General features: G+C 40.8%; 1 protein-coding gene across 2 annotated transcripts in view; it reads right to left on the bottom strand.

Annotated features, from left to right (window-relative positions):
• Positions 1-11,850, bottom strand: part of Obsc (Obscurin) — a 237,976-nt gene extending 226,126 nt beyond the window's left edge. Inside the window, exon 1 of one of the 2 annotated variants that reach the window (XM_071587781.1) lies at positions 11,682-11,850. The gene's annotated coding sequence lies outside the window, so the exon portion shown is untranslated. The remainder of the gene's footprint in view (positions 1-11,681) is intronic. The other variant, XM_071587782.1, reaches the window with a different exon arrangement.
• Positions 11,851-15,326: the final 3,476 nt, after the last annotated feature.

Genomic DNA, 15,326 nt, shown 5'->3' with positions numbered 1-15,326 from the left:
CTTCAGTTTCTCGAATGGAAGGGTTAATTTTGGTGCTTCGTACTAAGAAAACGCAGAAGGTCATTAAGGGGTGGTTGGTGGTTAGCCACTGCGTACTTATAGTTGTCGCCGTTCTAGCTTACGCAACTGTTGCAGGTCGGGTAATCAGGGAAAATAAAGGAATCACGACATCATTGTGCATCAGCGCAACGATTCATGTTTTTTTATATAATGAGGATAGCAACACTTAAACTGTCACTCTCGGCAAGTGCTTAATCAGTGAGACTAGAGTCGAGCATGCAGTATTCTCCTGCCAAGTGAAACTTGGGCTCAAGTAATGCACGTTCCTTACAAATGAGAATAGGAGACAAGGAAAGTGAAACCCGAGATCATGAGCGTTAAAAATTCAATTACCCAAGAATTACTAAGAAAACATTAATTTCATTTATAGATTCTACCTAGAAAAATTGAGACACCCTCCAGGAGCAATTGAATCAGTTGCTCGTAGAGGGGAAGGTGGGAAACGGCTAAGTGCAAAGCTACTATTTTTAAGCCACGCAACCCAAAGAAAAACCTCTAAGACAGAATAGCAGAACTGTGATAAACTTCAAAACTTTGAAGTATTTGAAATGAAACGACGATTATCAGATGAGTTGACGGTCATTTTATTATGAGTCAGCCTTTTCTTTTCCGCTATAAGGTGGAAAGGGAATGAATGCTTAAAATAAACTTGGAAAATAAGAACAAAAGGGTGAAATGAACGCTTTCTTTAACCTTCATCATGAAAAACCTTTTCTTTTTAATTTTCAAAAGCTTTCGGAGAGCAATTCAACCAGCATTACTACCTTGATCAAAAAGTTCCCGGAATAACCACCGTGTGGCGCTCCCATCGTTCCGATTTGAGTTCTGTTTTTTTTTGTTAAATTGGTACATCTGTTGTTGATATTCCCTTTAAATCTTAGTGTCATAACTTGACATTTGCAAAAGTTACGTAGCCAAGAGTACATCTATCTCTGTGTGTGTTGGCGATTTTTTACAATTTCAGAAATGGATTTAAATTTGCAACAACGAACTTGTATTAAATTTTGCGTAAAAAACGGATTTAGTGGCGCACGGACGTTGGAAATGTTGGAAAAGTGTTTCGGCAACGATTCTCTAAAAAAAACGGTCGTTTACCAGTGGCACGAGCGGTTCAGAAGTGGTCGTGACTCAATCGAAGATGATGAACGCAGTGGCAGACCATCGACATCGAAAGTCGGTGAAAAAATTGATAAAGTAAAAGAAATGTTGGTCAATAACCGCAAATTAACCATCAGAGAAATAGCGGAAGACTTGAACATTGCCTATGGATCCGCCCAAGACATTGTGGTTAATGATTTGGGTTTCCGTCGTGTAGCAGCAAAGTTGGTGCCAAAAGACCTCAATTTCATGCAAAAAAGAGACCGTGTTGACGTCGCAAAAGACATGATTTGCGAGGCTGAATCCGATCCCACATTCATCAAAAGGATCATTACTGGAGACGAGACGTGGGTTTATGAGTACGACACGCAATCCAGACATCAGGCAAGTGAATGGCGTTCACCAAATGAGCCGAGACCAAAAAAACCACGTCGTTTTCAGTCAAAAAAGAAGGCAATGCTGACGGTTTTCATGGATTACAACGGTGTAGTGCATCATGAATTTTTGCCAGAAGGCCAGACAGTAAACAAAGAGTATTATTTGGGCGTTATGAGACGTTTGCGTGAAGCAATTCGCCGAAAGAGACCAGAAATGTGGGCAGAAAACTCGTGGATTTTGCACCATGATAACGCACCGTCGCACAGTGCTATCATTATTCGTAATTTTTTGACGAAAAATGCAACAAATACCATCCAACAGCCACCGAATTCACCTGATTTGGCTCCCTGTGACTTCTTTCTGTTCAATCGAGTTAAAAAACCATTACGGGGAACGCGTTTTAGCAGCCGAGAGGAAGTAATGGAAAAATCGCAGGAAGCACTGATGGACATACCGAAAACCGACCGTAACTTTTGCAAATGTCAAGTTATGACACTAAGATTTAAAGGGAATATCAACAACAGATGTACCAATTTAACAAAAAAAACAGAACTCAAATCGGAACGATGGGAGCGCCACACGGTGGTTATTCCGGGAACTTTTTGATCAATGTAGTATTTCGACGTCATTTGAAATTTTTTTCGTGGATAACCAATTTGGACTTATTCCATGCTATCAGGCGTGCTATGCAGTCTTGGATCAGAGCTCAATGACGGTCAAATAGCTCCAGAGACAGACAATGTAAACACGATTGTCGGAATGCCCTTGTTGCTGGATCGGCGTCAACTATTCCTTCAATGTAGGCAATATATGATACCGTAAGCATTGCTCGGTTGTCTTCGTCTAAGGATAACGGATATTACGTTCTCACGATGAACAAGAACATCGTTTAAGAGTCAAAAGCTAAGCTGTTCTCTGTGCTCTTTGCAATTATAATTACTATTTCAAATTAACTAATCTCAAATCTCCCGGGTAGAATGCAGCAAGAGGATGCAAAATGTTTGCGAAAAGCGATGCCTTTGCTATAACCAACCTTGGCATCACTGGATTTTTTTCGAAACCAATAACTTAAGAGGTATCTAAGTTGAGATAAGGATCAGGATAATGGAAAAGGGGTAAAATTAAATGAAAATATTCGATTTAAATAAGTACACTTGAGCTCAATAGTATTTTTGAGGTAAGCAGTAGAATAACCAAAAGAATTGGTATTTTCACGAATATAACAAAGAGAAACGTGATAATATTATCACCACAGTAGGTTAGCTTTTACTCGGGAAGAGAACTTATTTCAAAAAGAGCTTTTCATGTATCCTTCAACATGGACAACATAACACGAGGAACACTATCAAGATAACGGTAAACTCAGTCAAAATCACATGAATTCACTTAAATAAACAAAACCATTCTCTTCACATGAAATATTCAAAAGGCACTCGGTTAAAGATCTGTTAAAGATAAAATTGACAATACTCCTAATAATTTATTGCCTTAGATAATCAAAAATTCAACAACTCCTTATCTGAATTTATGAATTAAATTTAGATTTCCACAATGTCAGAAAATCGATTTATAGATTTGATCGAATTCATTTCGTCCATTGACTAGTATCACAGAAAGCTACTCCAGTTACTAAACAGCACAAATAAGCACGTAACACTGCTCAGTGTTCCATTAAAATATCAAGCTAGGAGTTCACTCAACACTACAACTTCACGTTTATCGGGGAGAATAAAAATCACAATAACCTGAACAAAGTTAAATGTTTGTCACATACAATTCAAGCTAGAGCCCCATCGTGAATAAACAACAGTTAGGCACCATGTGGTTTAAATAGAATATTTATCCTTATCAATAGAGTAACGCAGTGGTGCAGTCACTATTAAAACGTAATGAGAAAACGAATGCCCACAAAATTTGGTACTTCTGTGAACTCGTGGTGAGGCACACTGTACCTGCACTTCAGGGGATGCCAGTGGTTGTCTTCAGAGTGATACCAGTTGTGTTCGATAAATAACAGGAATTTTAGTTATTTGGAAAGAATTTTATTTATTCATCTGTATGAATGTTATTCCCCTCGAAGTAGTACACATGAGATTATATACACTTATGTCAGCGCTTTATCCAATCATCGAAACATTTCTGGAATTTGATCTTTGGTATAGCTTTTTTGTAGCTCTCTCAGCGATGCGTTTTTAATATCATCTATGTTTGTAAAACGATAGCTCTTTAAGCTTCTCTTTATATTTGGGAACAGGAAAAAGTCACAGTCGGGGCCATATGGCTGGCAAATATGGAGGTTGGGACATCATTCCAGTGCTGTTTTTTGCCAAAAATTTGCGAACAAACCGTGAAGTAAAGCAAAGAAGCATTATTGTGTTTCAAAAGCCATGAATGGTTTAGCCACAAGCACGGGCGTTTTTTTCGTATTTCTTCAACAAACGGCGTTGAACTTGTAGGTATGTAGTACTCTATATTGATCGCTTGTCTATGTGGCTCATGGCGCACTATACGAATTTACATAATTCCCATTAATTTCACCTCGTATTTTGTAGTCGAACTCGTGTATATTTACTGATTATTTTGAATAATTTACATGAGTTAAGCTGCGTAAGTGTGTGTATGTGCTCATGACTGAAAATATCTCTTCTGGACCGTGCGCTGATTATTGTGCACGGAAGTGGCAGAGTGACCGCGACCGTGATTTAGTATCAAAATATTTCAATTACTGCTTTCTTCTTGGTGTCGTGATAAGAACTACACCCCTACTTCGTCCTACTTTTCAAAATTAAATATTATGTTAATACCTGATATGCTTAAATATATTTTTTTACGTTTATATAAGAATGCATCTTGACTTTTATGTGAGAAACTTTTATCTCCGCTTACACAAATGATTAATTCTGGTAAATATAAGCATCTTTTGAGACCAAACAGAAAGAGTGCACGCGAAAGAAATAACATTTTGGGTGAGACCATCAAAGAACTTTAAGCATCACCATTCTTTTACGTTTAAAGACGATATCACGACGAATCTTTGGCCGAGTCACTAAGTGAAGGTTCGTCATTTAATCAGCGAATGGAAGCTCAGCTCAGCGGAGAGCAACTAGAAAATATTCAATCGGGAAAGCCGGACGGAAATCCCCGCCTCCGCTCTCAATTTTAGCCGCCAAACATTCCAAAAAAAATTACATTGGCTGCACCTCGTTCCGAGTCGGCATTAGTGACAGCTTATTTCCCTTTCCCACCTCCACAAAATCGCTTCGCACGACACCCAAAGAATCTTCCCCCGACGAGAGACGACCCACGCCACGATTGAATTACTTAATTTGCGGGGGAGGAGGGATGAAGTATGAGGAGAAGAGAGTGGCGCTTTTAAAAATATAGAGTTTGTACCATAACACGGGGCCAAGTGACGCGAGGTCAGGAATATTTCGTGACTCATTTTAGACCGGGCGTAAAACGCGTGGGATGCAGCTCCCTCTCTGAGTGGGGAGAGCAAGGAGAGGGAGACGGCAAGTGTGATGCTAGGAGCGACTCTAGAACTCCCGAGGAAGGACTTGTGACGCGTAATAATGAGTGGAGCTGGCGCCCTCTTGTGGAGCCACGTTTGGGAGCACGTTGGTAGCCATTTCTCCAAAAAAACTGAGACGTTTTTCTCTCTCCCTCTTTCACTCACTCACTGCCACGCCCCCGCACTCCACCCGTCTCCCCCTCCCCCCACCCCCTCCGGCTCTGAGCACCCAGACCTCCAAACACCTCCCATTCCTCTCGACGATTCCCGGAGGACGAACACCGTCGTTTGGCGACCTTCCCTCACTCGCTTTTGGCGGTCGGAAGCAGCGAATGGGTTCTCTTGACAGCCGATTCGCAAATTTTTGGAGCGGAGCACACACAAGTGACAGTTGGAGATCCCACGGATTCCTGCGAGACCGAAGCCCATTAAAGATGAAGAAGTGGGGATTATTTTCTATTTTTTCGGGCCAAGGCTGCCTCGAGTTTGGAGCCCGGGAAGAATATTGTGCGAAAGGCGAACGATCTGTGGCACCATCCAAAAAGGCAGGAGCAATCTTGACAGACTGATCTAATGGTCATTGTTTAATACAGACCCAAGGGAACGTTTGAACTTCATAAAGTGAAGGGTTTAAAAGTGTGCAGAAAAATGAATATACTTTACCTGAAATCACAACTTTATGCCTTCACATTTCTTGGTACATAACTAGCGCATTTATTGCCGTGTAATACAGGCCTGTATATCGGACCTTCAAAGTCATTTTAGTCTCGATGAAAGTGTTGGGTTTAACGAGTTGAGGGCTCGAAAAACGGTCTGTACAGCAATCTGGAGAACAACACAAACCAGCTAGTTCCATCTCAAATTATGGATTCATCTATTGCAGACCGCATAGATCTCTTTTAAAATGTATTAACTACATAGTTGAACCTTCTTACAGAGCCTATTGAAATTAAATTATTGACTTTGCAATTCCACACGCATTACAGAGGTTGGGACGAGACCCGCAAGAAAATCCATGCCTACATCCACATATACATACATGCATCGTTGCTCACCCTTGGAATACATGAGGGGACGGTGGAATTTCGACTACATTTCTAAAAGGTATTCCCGCCATTGATAAAACAGGAAGATTCATTCATCAGGCGCAGCATCAAACGGCGACGACTACAAATAATGCTTAACCAAGGACGCGCAATAATGAGCGGCGAAAAAAATTACGACTCGTCCGGTCATTTATTCAACACCAAAGTTTCGACATCGTGTTTCAATGTACTCGCATATCTTGACCTATCCCCCAGACTTGTCCCTCACCCATCCACCCCACCGAAATCTTAAAATCCACTAGGTTGAAGCTGCCAGAGACAGAGGACAGCGTCGTTCGACGACGAGGGCAGAGCGGGGGACGCGCGCGCACTAGGTCGACAAAAAGTACATCGTCCGTCGGATGAGGAGAGGAAGGGGGCATCTGGTGATGGGGGGGGGGAGGCGGGAATGAGGAGAGCGGAGTCGAGGAATTCGTGCGCGAGGTACTGACTGGATGCACGGAGCGGACGGGAGGGATATTGCGGGGGAGTTGCTCCTATAAGGGCAATGGCGTTGAAGGGGGGAGGAGGGCACGATAGAACCGACGGCTATTTCCGGATAACCACTTTTTTGTTCGCTCAAAACCTCCCCTACTCCCTCTCACCTCCAGCGGAACGGGACGGTGAGGTCCCAGATGAAGGCCGAGTCGGCCCTTCAAGAGGACGGAACAGTCAGGTCGGTTCGCTCCCTTATGCACGAGTCTGGCGAGATTGATAGCGGAGCCTTAATGTTCATCCATCTTGATTTCGTTTGCGGAGGGAGAAGATTTTTGGCAACGACGGGTGCCCCTCAAGCGTGGGCTTTTATACAAACGCCGCGTACGATCCAAAATATTATTTTCACCCCAGACAGCGCTCGTGAAAAGCCGGTGTGTACTCAGGTACCCTTTCACGGAATCTTGAGCATCATTTAATGGACAAAAATATTCAACGCGCTTCAAAAATCAGTTAAGCATAGAGTCAAGCGTTAATCATAATTACGAAAAGATAATTTTGGAAATCAAAAAGCAATTCATGTGAAGGACAATCATGACATTACTTGCCCAAGTGCGTGATTCTAAACTTCAATTTTTGTCAGCAGTTTTTCTAAGAACATCAATGTATCCATTACCCATGGTTTAAATATCCTGGTTACTTTTTGAAGTCTACTGGAGATATTATTATATATATTACTATGAAGGTAATGTTAAATTTTATATGATCATATCAAATGCTTGGAAATAATTGTTACGGTTGAAATTGCAATTTTGGTCGAAATTAGACGGAAGAAGATTTAAATAGGAATTCGTGTTTAAAGCGTAATTGGTACCAATTTTTAAACACAGAACCCTTGAAGAAAAGATGAATATGACGCGTGAAAATTCAGTCTTGAAGTTACTCCAATAGGTAACTTCATAAAAGTAAAAGAAATAGTGCGTTTTTCGCTCGAAGTGTATTGCATTCGCTTATTATCCACAACACAAAATATAATACGTACATATTAATAGTTTCTCTAATTACCTCCTAGGGCGCGCAACTCTTACATTAACTTTATACTATTCCATGATTTAGCAAAATGAATAAAGTTGCCAAGGCTGGTCAATCGTAGATGGACACTCAGGTATGTAGAAATACAATTGTAAACATGTATGCTCTACCACATTCAAGCACAATTGCATATCATGCTTAACATATACACAAGGCCAATGTTTTTTAAATAAACAGCCAGTACAGCTTTCAAAATCCAATGAAATTGATGGGAATTCATTTAATGGATACAGAAATAATTCTGCAGCATCCTCATTCCAATATTTTCGATGTGCCACTTTTATAACGACCACATGAATTTAAGACGTATGTATTTTATACATGCAAAATGCGTACATTCTACAGCACTCTAGACATTAATCTCAAGTTATTCCCATTATGTAAAAGTCATAAGAGTTATTTAAATATCATATTTAAGAAAAAAATTCGACGCAGGAAGTTTCAGGTGAATTTTCTAACTAAAGGCACAAATCAAGCACTGACAATAAACATATATAGCTGGTAAAACAGACGATACTGTTGAAATTTAAGTACACACATTTGATCATAAAAATTACCAATTAAAAATTTAAGCAAGGAAACATGTTATAATAAAAAAGTTTTAATGTATTACGATGGTGTTTACCAAAAATCCTAACGTATGACTAAAGGCGTTAAAATCATCGAACAAATTATTTATAATTGAAATGAAACATGTGAATCCAAATGAATCCACGGTACATTATTTGGTCTTTATGATCTATTGAGAATCGCGTTATAGCTGTGAAATCGCTATCGTTTTCACATGCAACTGAAACGTTGAAAGGCCTGTCAAATAGATAATACACGTAACAATAGATAGCCGAACTGTGAAAAATATCTTTAGCCATATATCAGTCAAGTCTCCCATATAGTAGGATAATTTAATTATTAAACATGCCTGAATGTATCAAACATCCATCCGTCATTGATCAGGTATTTAAATTATCTCAATATTCACTGTAAAGTAAAAGATAATTGGTTTATTAGACCTGATATTTTCACGTAAACCCCGAAAATTTCACTCAATAACTCATTAAAGGTAGAAAACCACGGCCAGAATAATAGCTATACGGTAAATAATTTAAAGTGATAATTGCTCATTTGCTTGATACTTTAGTGGGCTCGAGTTTAACTGCTTAACTCGTAAGCGACGACAATCTCAATGGAACATGATCCGAAGCGGTACATCATCCAGTCAACATTCGTACACCATCACGATCCGCACGCTCATTATTTTTTTCTTGAGCAGCTACGACCTTCTTGCGGGGTAGCTCTCAGCCCTGCCAAAAACCTAGTTCTTAACGAAACCATGTTGCAACACTCTCCATAAATCCGTCTTGATGGCTTAAAAATAACTCCGAGAGCTTCATCAAGACGAGGTCATAATGTCAGCTCTAATCTATCTTCAATTTACACGATGTAACGTATTGCTGGCATGAATTCGAGGGCATTTATACGAAATATACATCAAAATGCGCATTATTATGGTCTTTTGGAGACAATTTCTTTTTCATAACCGCTAATACGCATGATCTAGACGTGTTGGTTGTAAAATTAGCTTTCTAGTACTAACGTACTAACCCTATATATTGCCAACTGCGTGGTGATATCAACTCGGATTAATGTCAAAAGTGAGGTAATAAACCGCACATAAATCCGTCATTCGCTCGATGAGTTATAAATCTGATTTCTAAATGTTGGTCTATAATGCATGACTCCTCCACTTGAATTCCGCCTCTGCGTTTCATCGACGGAACTTAAATTAGTATCGGATGGAATCTGGCAAATATCTGGGCGTACCGGAGTTTGAGAAAACGCACTTTAAAAAATGGGTTACCAGAAATAAACCTACTACACACATAAAATAAAACCAATAGAATAGAATACATCTATAGGCAACTTAAAGTGCCCGAGGAAAGTCCATGTTATCAAATTTGTGGCATAGAGGGGAAATGCTTGATTTGAACTACGGGCAATGCCACTATTTCAAACTGTAAAAATCATTTACTTTGATAAATCATGCAATTCTAAATAGCTGCATCGTAATGAGCGTTAAAGGATGAATCCGTTAATATTACTGTCGCGGTATCTCCAGAAGTTTCTTTGAATTTGTGAACTTTGGAGTAATTTGACTGAGGAAATCAGAGCGCTAGATCCTATATTAAATTGTTTTGGCTGAAATTGAAGTCAATTTGTGGCTAAATGGATTGCAAGAGATACACTCGGTAAGCATGGGTTAGTGTGGTTAAAGAAAGTAAAAATATCAAGGCTTAAATGAAAAATGACAAAGGGATTTGTTTTGAAATAGTAAAAGCCAAAAAGGGCTGTTTTCAGATGAATACAAAATAAATAGAAAACATATTAACTACAAAAGCCACTTTGGTCGAATTTTATGGATGTCATCAAGTTCGCAGGGGTCGGCAATTCCCGAGTCAAAAGGGAATATTAATTAAAATACTGGCACAGAACACCCCTATTATGAACTCCAACCTTTAGATACCCCTTCTATTCAGCTACTCTAACTTGAAAGATGAAATAATACGCCGGGGAAAAAAACCTCTTACTTCCGTCGTAATAGGCCTTTAATGCTCGCTCAGCCTTAACCGGTATCTATAAACACGGAGCAGAAGACACCATAATACGCTCCACCAAGCACTATAACCACCAACGCATGCAGTCTATTTCCCGATGCACGCGTATCACTTCAAAAAGGAAAATACTCCTCTACTGCCACTTCCTGCCGATATATATATATATGTTTCAGGTGCCTTATACTTCTGTTTTACACCCCTCTCGACTCATTCATCCGATTAAATCCGCATTAAACACGATATACATTATCAGCAAACATTTTTCAACCCAAGAGGCATATTTGAGTCAGCAAGTAGATTGGAAAGTGTTTTAGTCTCGCGTCATCTCCCGTTTAAACTCGGGAACCTGCAATCATAACATCTTCACTCCAAAAAAAAAACATACATTAATGTCCAAAAAAAGGCTTATACGAAAAAAGATGCGAAAACGGACTCGTGATCCTTCAGCAATAATGTAAAAAAAAACTACTCACCGCAATAGGAGTTACAAAAAGATACTGAATGCGCCGTGTGCATGATGAATGAAACAGGCACAAGAAAGTGTATTGAAAAATTCGAGGAATGGGCTTGTTACGCCTTTGCAGTTTAGAATGCGATGTGTCACAGCTTGGCATTTGTGCAATTGCAGCTCCGTCCGACGCCCTTAAAGCAGTCCACTGAGACGTAGCTAATATACGCCATGGATTGTTTCCAGGAGGTGTAAGCATGAATAGCGGCACGCTCAGAATTGCGAAGATTTTTGAGAAATCATTGGACAAAGTCTCAAACATGTTAGCTGAGTTACTTCGACGAATAAACTCATTAGCCTCAAAATGTCTAGCAATATAGACTGCCTGAATGTCTTAATTCTGTGCTCCGTTATCACCACCACATTCAAACACCACCGTTTACCATCTAATGTGTGCCCTTCCATCCAAAATAGAACCCATCGATCGTCAAATTAATGGCCCGTGAGATATTTATGAGACAATATTACGTAAAAGAGGAGTCCTTCTTACCGACGGAGTCACGAAAGGTTTGCGAGATAGAAGCCAACTTCCCTATCCGATACAAAACAGTCCCAAAACCAGCCAACATCACGCCCGCCATTCGGTGGAAGTTCGATCGCTTGGATTCAGAACGTGATTTTGCTTCGAACGACCGAAAATAAATTCTTCGGAATAGATATTTTCTTTTTCCTCTTTTCATTCAATTAAACCTGAATGATGTCACGTTAAAATTTGACAGCATACTCCGCAGCCAAATGTCGTGCAAGATTGAGCGTAAAATGTTCTCCAACCAACTCGACAGCTAATACAAAACACTCGCCCCAACAACCGAACCGACGCAGGACGAGGACGTCGAGAAAGAAAGTCTCTTGTCTTGAGCTGGAAAAACACATGGCCAACAAAAGTGTAAGCCTTCACTTACGATATTTGGAATATACTTTTGTTAAAGGGACCTCCTTGCAGAATATCCACTGAAGTCCGTCGCCCAACTACTTTTATCCAAACTGAGGCACTGGAAGCACTTTGCCGAGGAGTCACTGTGCCATCTTGAATGCCGACGCGAGAGCACTTCCCAGTGGAACGGATATCACTCGTTCAGCGGGAAACGGCGAGAGGTATTCTGGCAGGGTCCTTCCCATTAACCGATGGTCCGGCCAAGGAGGGGTGTGGGAATGGCAAGGCGGGGGGAGGGCGGAGGGGAGCGTGAGGGAAGGCGACCGTCGGGGGATTGGAACAATGCGGAGATGTCACGGCACGAGATAAACGAGAGGGAGGACCGCTACGAGTATCACTCGCCACCTCAAGGTGAAGCGAGTGAGCCGAGGCTAGGGCATGTTGTTTGTGGCTAGTCGCCTGAAAAACGGCGTGCCATGCCGTGTGGATCCGCGGTGGATACGTCAGACACGCGGACCCTTTGATATTATCCGGGAGGTTTGAATCTGATCCCTTCGGACCCGAACCGATCTCTTCTGCGGTTTTGCGGGCGGGACCAAGGCGGAGTGCTCGCGGGAGAAGCAGTTGGAATCCCGCGGGGGGTATAATCGCCGCGAGACGGGTACGCCGTGCGATCGCGAAGCCAGAAATATGCGCCACGAGCTCCGTTCTGTCGCAGGAAAGAAGAGCAGTTTTGTTATTCAAAGGCGTGATATCATTGGAGAGAGGTTCAATATCCGTGGATTTGATTGAGATTATTGACGGACTTATTAGAAGGATAGATTCTTAACCGTGGACCAATCACCACGACCCCCTTCCTCTAATGATCTTGGGCCCGCTCGCCTCCGCCTTGTTATTTAAGGCCTTGTTTTCTGCATTTAGCAGTGGCAGCTATTGGAAGATGCGATCGACAGCTGAGGTCGTTTGCGCCGTTAGTGATAGGAGGACAGAGATAAGATTTTCAAGATGTAGGAGATGGGTGGAGAGAGACCCGCCGTCGGCATTACCCTATACTCAACAAAAGGCGCCAAGGGGTCACACGCAATTTAATGTCCCATCTGACGAAAGTTGCTCGCCACCTGAAGTACTGCCTACATGACTACCAAGGAGGGATTGGGATGGCTCCGAAATATCCTGCCACCCCCGGAATCCGAACCCGAGTCCTTGAGGTGGGAGGACAAATCACCACATCAACCCGATCCCTATTTCATGCAACCAGGCCGTTCCCATCCGGAATTTTTTTTACCCTTCGGTTTCCCAGTCAGTCAGCTATACACTTCGCATTTCACTGTTGAAATACATAATCGTTAGCATAATCTGGTAGACCAATCTTAATTCGTATTTTTGATTTGAAAATGTTTGTGACCATATCAATAAATTTCTCAGAGATTCTTTTCCTTGCCATGTCTGCTGACTCAAATCTAAATTGTATTGACTTACTTTCACCCTCAGCTCTTTTCTTAGATTAGTATACCTTTGGCAATCAACTACCACGTGCGATGGTGTTTCCTGTTCTTCCCGAACGTAATGCATTTTTCTACGTCCTTCAGTTTGAATGACACAACTTTGGTCAGGAATTCCCGTGCCCTGTGATAAAAATAATTGAATTCTTCTCTTTCTATTCACAAAACAATCGAAAATATGTGTACCGTCTGTTTGTTGTGAAAAGATGCCTCCTCTACTTGATCGGTATGTCCCCATTTCAAATGCCTACTCATGAAATGATCGACCGGTAAAAGTTATCTTCCGCTGAACAAACTCGTAGGCTAGTTTAAATTATCCATAATGCCAAAATATAGTTTTCTTATTTACAAAAATTGTTCAGTCCAGTTGCTTAAGTTCAGGTTTTTTTGTGAGGAGAACGAGGGGAACTTTTTCCAAATGATGAAGTAGTAAAAAATAGCGGATGTAATGACTATTGAACGTACTGCCTTCCCACCCAGAGGGCTCGGGTTCAAATCCCGGCGGTGTTGAATATTTTTCAGAGGTATCTCGATCCCTACTTGAGGTGCCTTGTGGAGGGCACTTTGAGTGTGTACGCCGTCCGTCGGATGGGACGTTAAACTGCGGACCCCTTGGCGCCTTTCGTAAAAAGGAGGCTAATGCCGACGCTGGGTTTCTCTCCACCCTTCATCCTTTCCTGTCCATCCCCTATGGCGCAAATGACCTGAGCAGTCGGTCGCCTCCCCTAAATACTACTACTACTGACTATTGAAAATCATAATAATTTATTTTATTGACGTCGTATGCCAGGTGCGGTTATCAAGCGATTTTTCAAGTCAAGCTGAACATTTTAAACCCGCCCTAATACGAAAAAACATCATGAAAACTAAGAGCGATTAGTAAAATTAAAGAAGAAACAGAAGATTCTAACTTATTAATTAATATTATCAAGTGGTACTTAGCAATTCTGCAAGCATTTTGTTAATGCCAACCATTACGCACAAAAGATTGTGAAAAATCAAGACGCTAAACTCCGTGTTTAGGCTACGATTATAGTGGAGCAGTATTTCGTCCCACATGCGGGAAAAAAATATCAATATCTCAATAGCTCATTCAGGCATAGAGTCTATCGCCTTTTAAAAGTACAATTTCTCTCCATTTCAAGTTCTACAACCAACATTCTAAGAATAAATAAGCTGCTTTTGTTCAAACATTTGATAGTGATTTCCGTTGCGAATTAGAATATGTTTTAGTACTACACATTCAATTCAATAAAACATTATTCTAAAAAAATCGGTGGCACGAGAAAACCTTCTAAGCCTATAATTACGAATTTGGTGCGGAAATAGGGAAGAGATTTCAAGGCTTCTCGACTATAGTTTTTCAACGCAGGAGTTGTCAGCTTAGATTACAGAAATATTTCTAATTTTTTATTCTCAGGCACGTCGAAAAATTTTGAAATTTTTATTCTCTTTAATTAAATGGATATTGTAAACTCAATATTTTTCAAATCCTCAACCCACGTAGAGCTCTCAACGGGCATGTAAAATAATTTTGCATGCAAAAGATTAGGAAAAATCAGGCGTTCTCACTCCGGGCCCAGGATTCATATGTCCACGGACCAAATGTTGAAAGCGCATCTTGAATGTCCGTGCAATTCCCGATTAATCGGAATCGCCCTATGGTAATGGAAGATAATCCTGGGCCAATATTAGTGAAGGAGTGCCGTTTTTTCGGAATTCCCTGTTTTATATGAACTTACGAGTACCTTCGAGTAAATATAGCACTCATTGGTTCGATCTATTAAAGCTGGTTCCCCAGATTAAAAAAAAGTCGGTGATTTAGTGATCCGGATATCTCGCGGCATGGAAAGGAAGATTTTGGGCATGCTTAAACAATGAACCCTGGACTCTGGAAGTGAAAAATACATTTTTCCTGGAGGTTTCTCAAAGCGAACTCTGTTTTTCATCCTCAACAAATTGGTAATTCGCGGAACACTTAACTCAAGATGACATTACAGTAACCGATAACAATACCAACATTGTTTAGGGCAGCACTAAGCTCTAATTAGGAGGAATTAGGAATGGAATTATTGTTTCCATTTTCTTACCCTTTTCCCAATTTTCTTACTATAGATACACTTTTTGCGTATCAATTTCGACATTTAATCTGAGCAATATTCCAAGGAACA

This window comes from Hetaerina americana, unplaced genomic scaffold, assembly GCF_022747635.1.
Source record: "Hetaerina americana unplaced genomic scaffold, ioHetAmer1.1.p SCAF_3, whole genome shotgun sequence".
NCBI lineage: Eukaryota > Metazoa > Arthropoda > Insecta > Odonata > Calopterygidae > Hetaerina > Hetaerina americana.
This window is presented reverse-complemented; position numbering and strand designations above follow the sequence as displayed.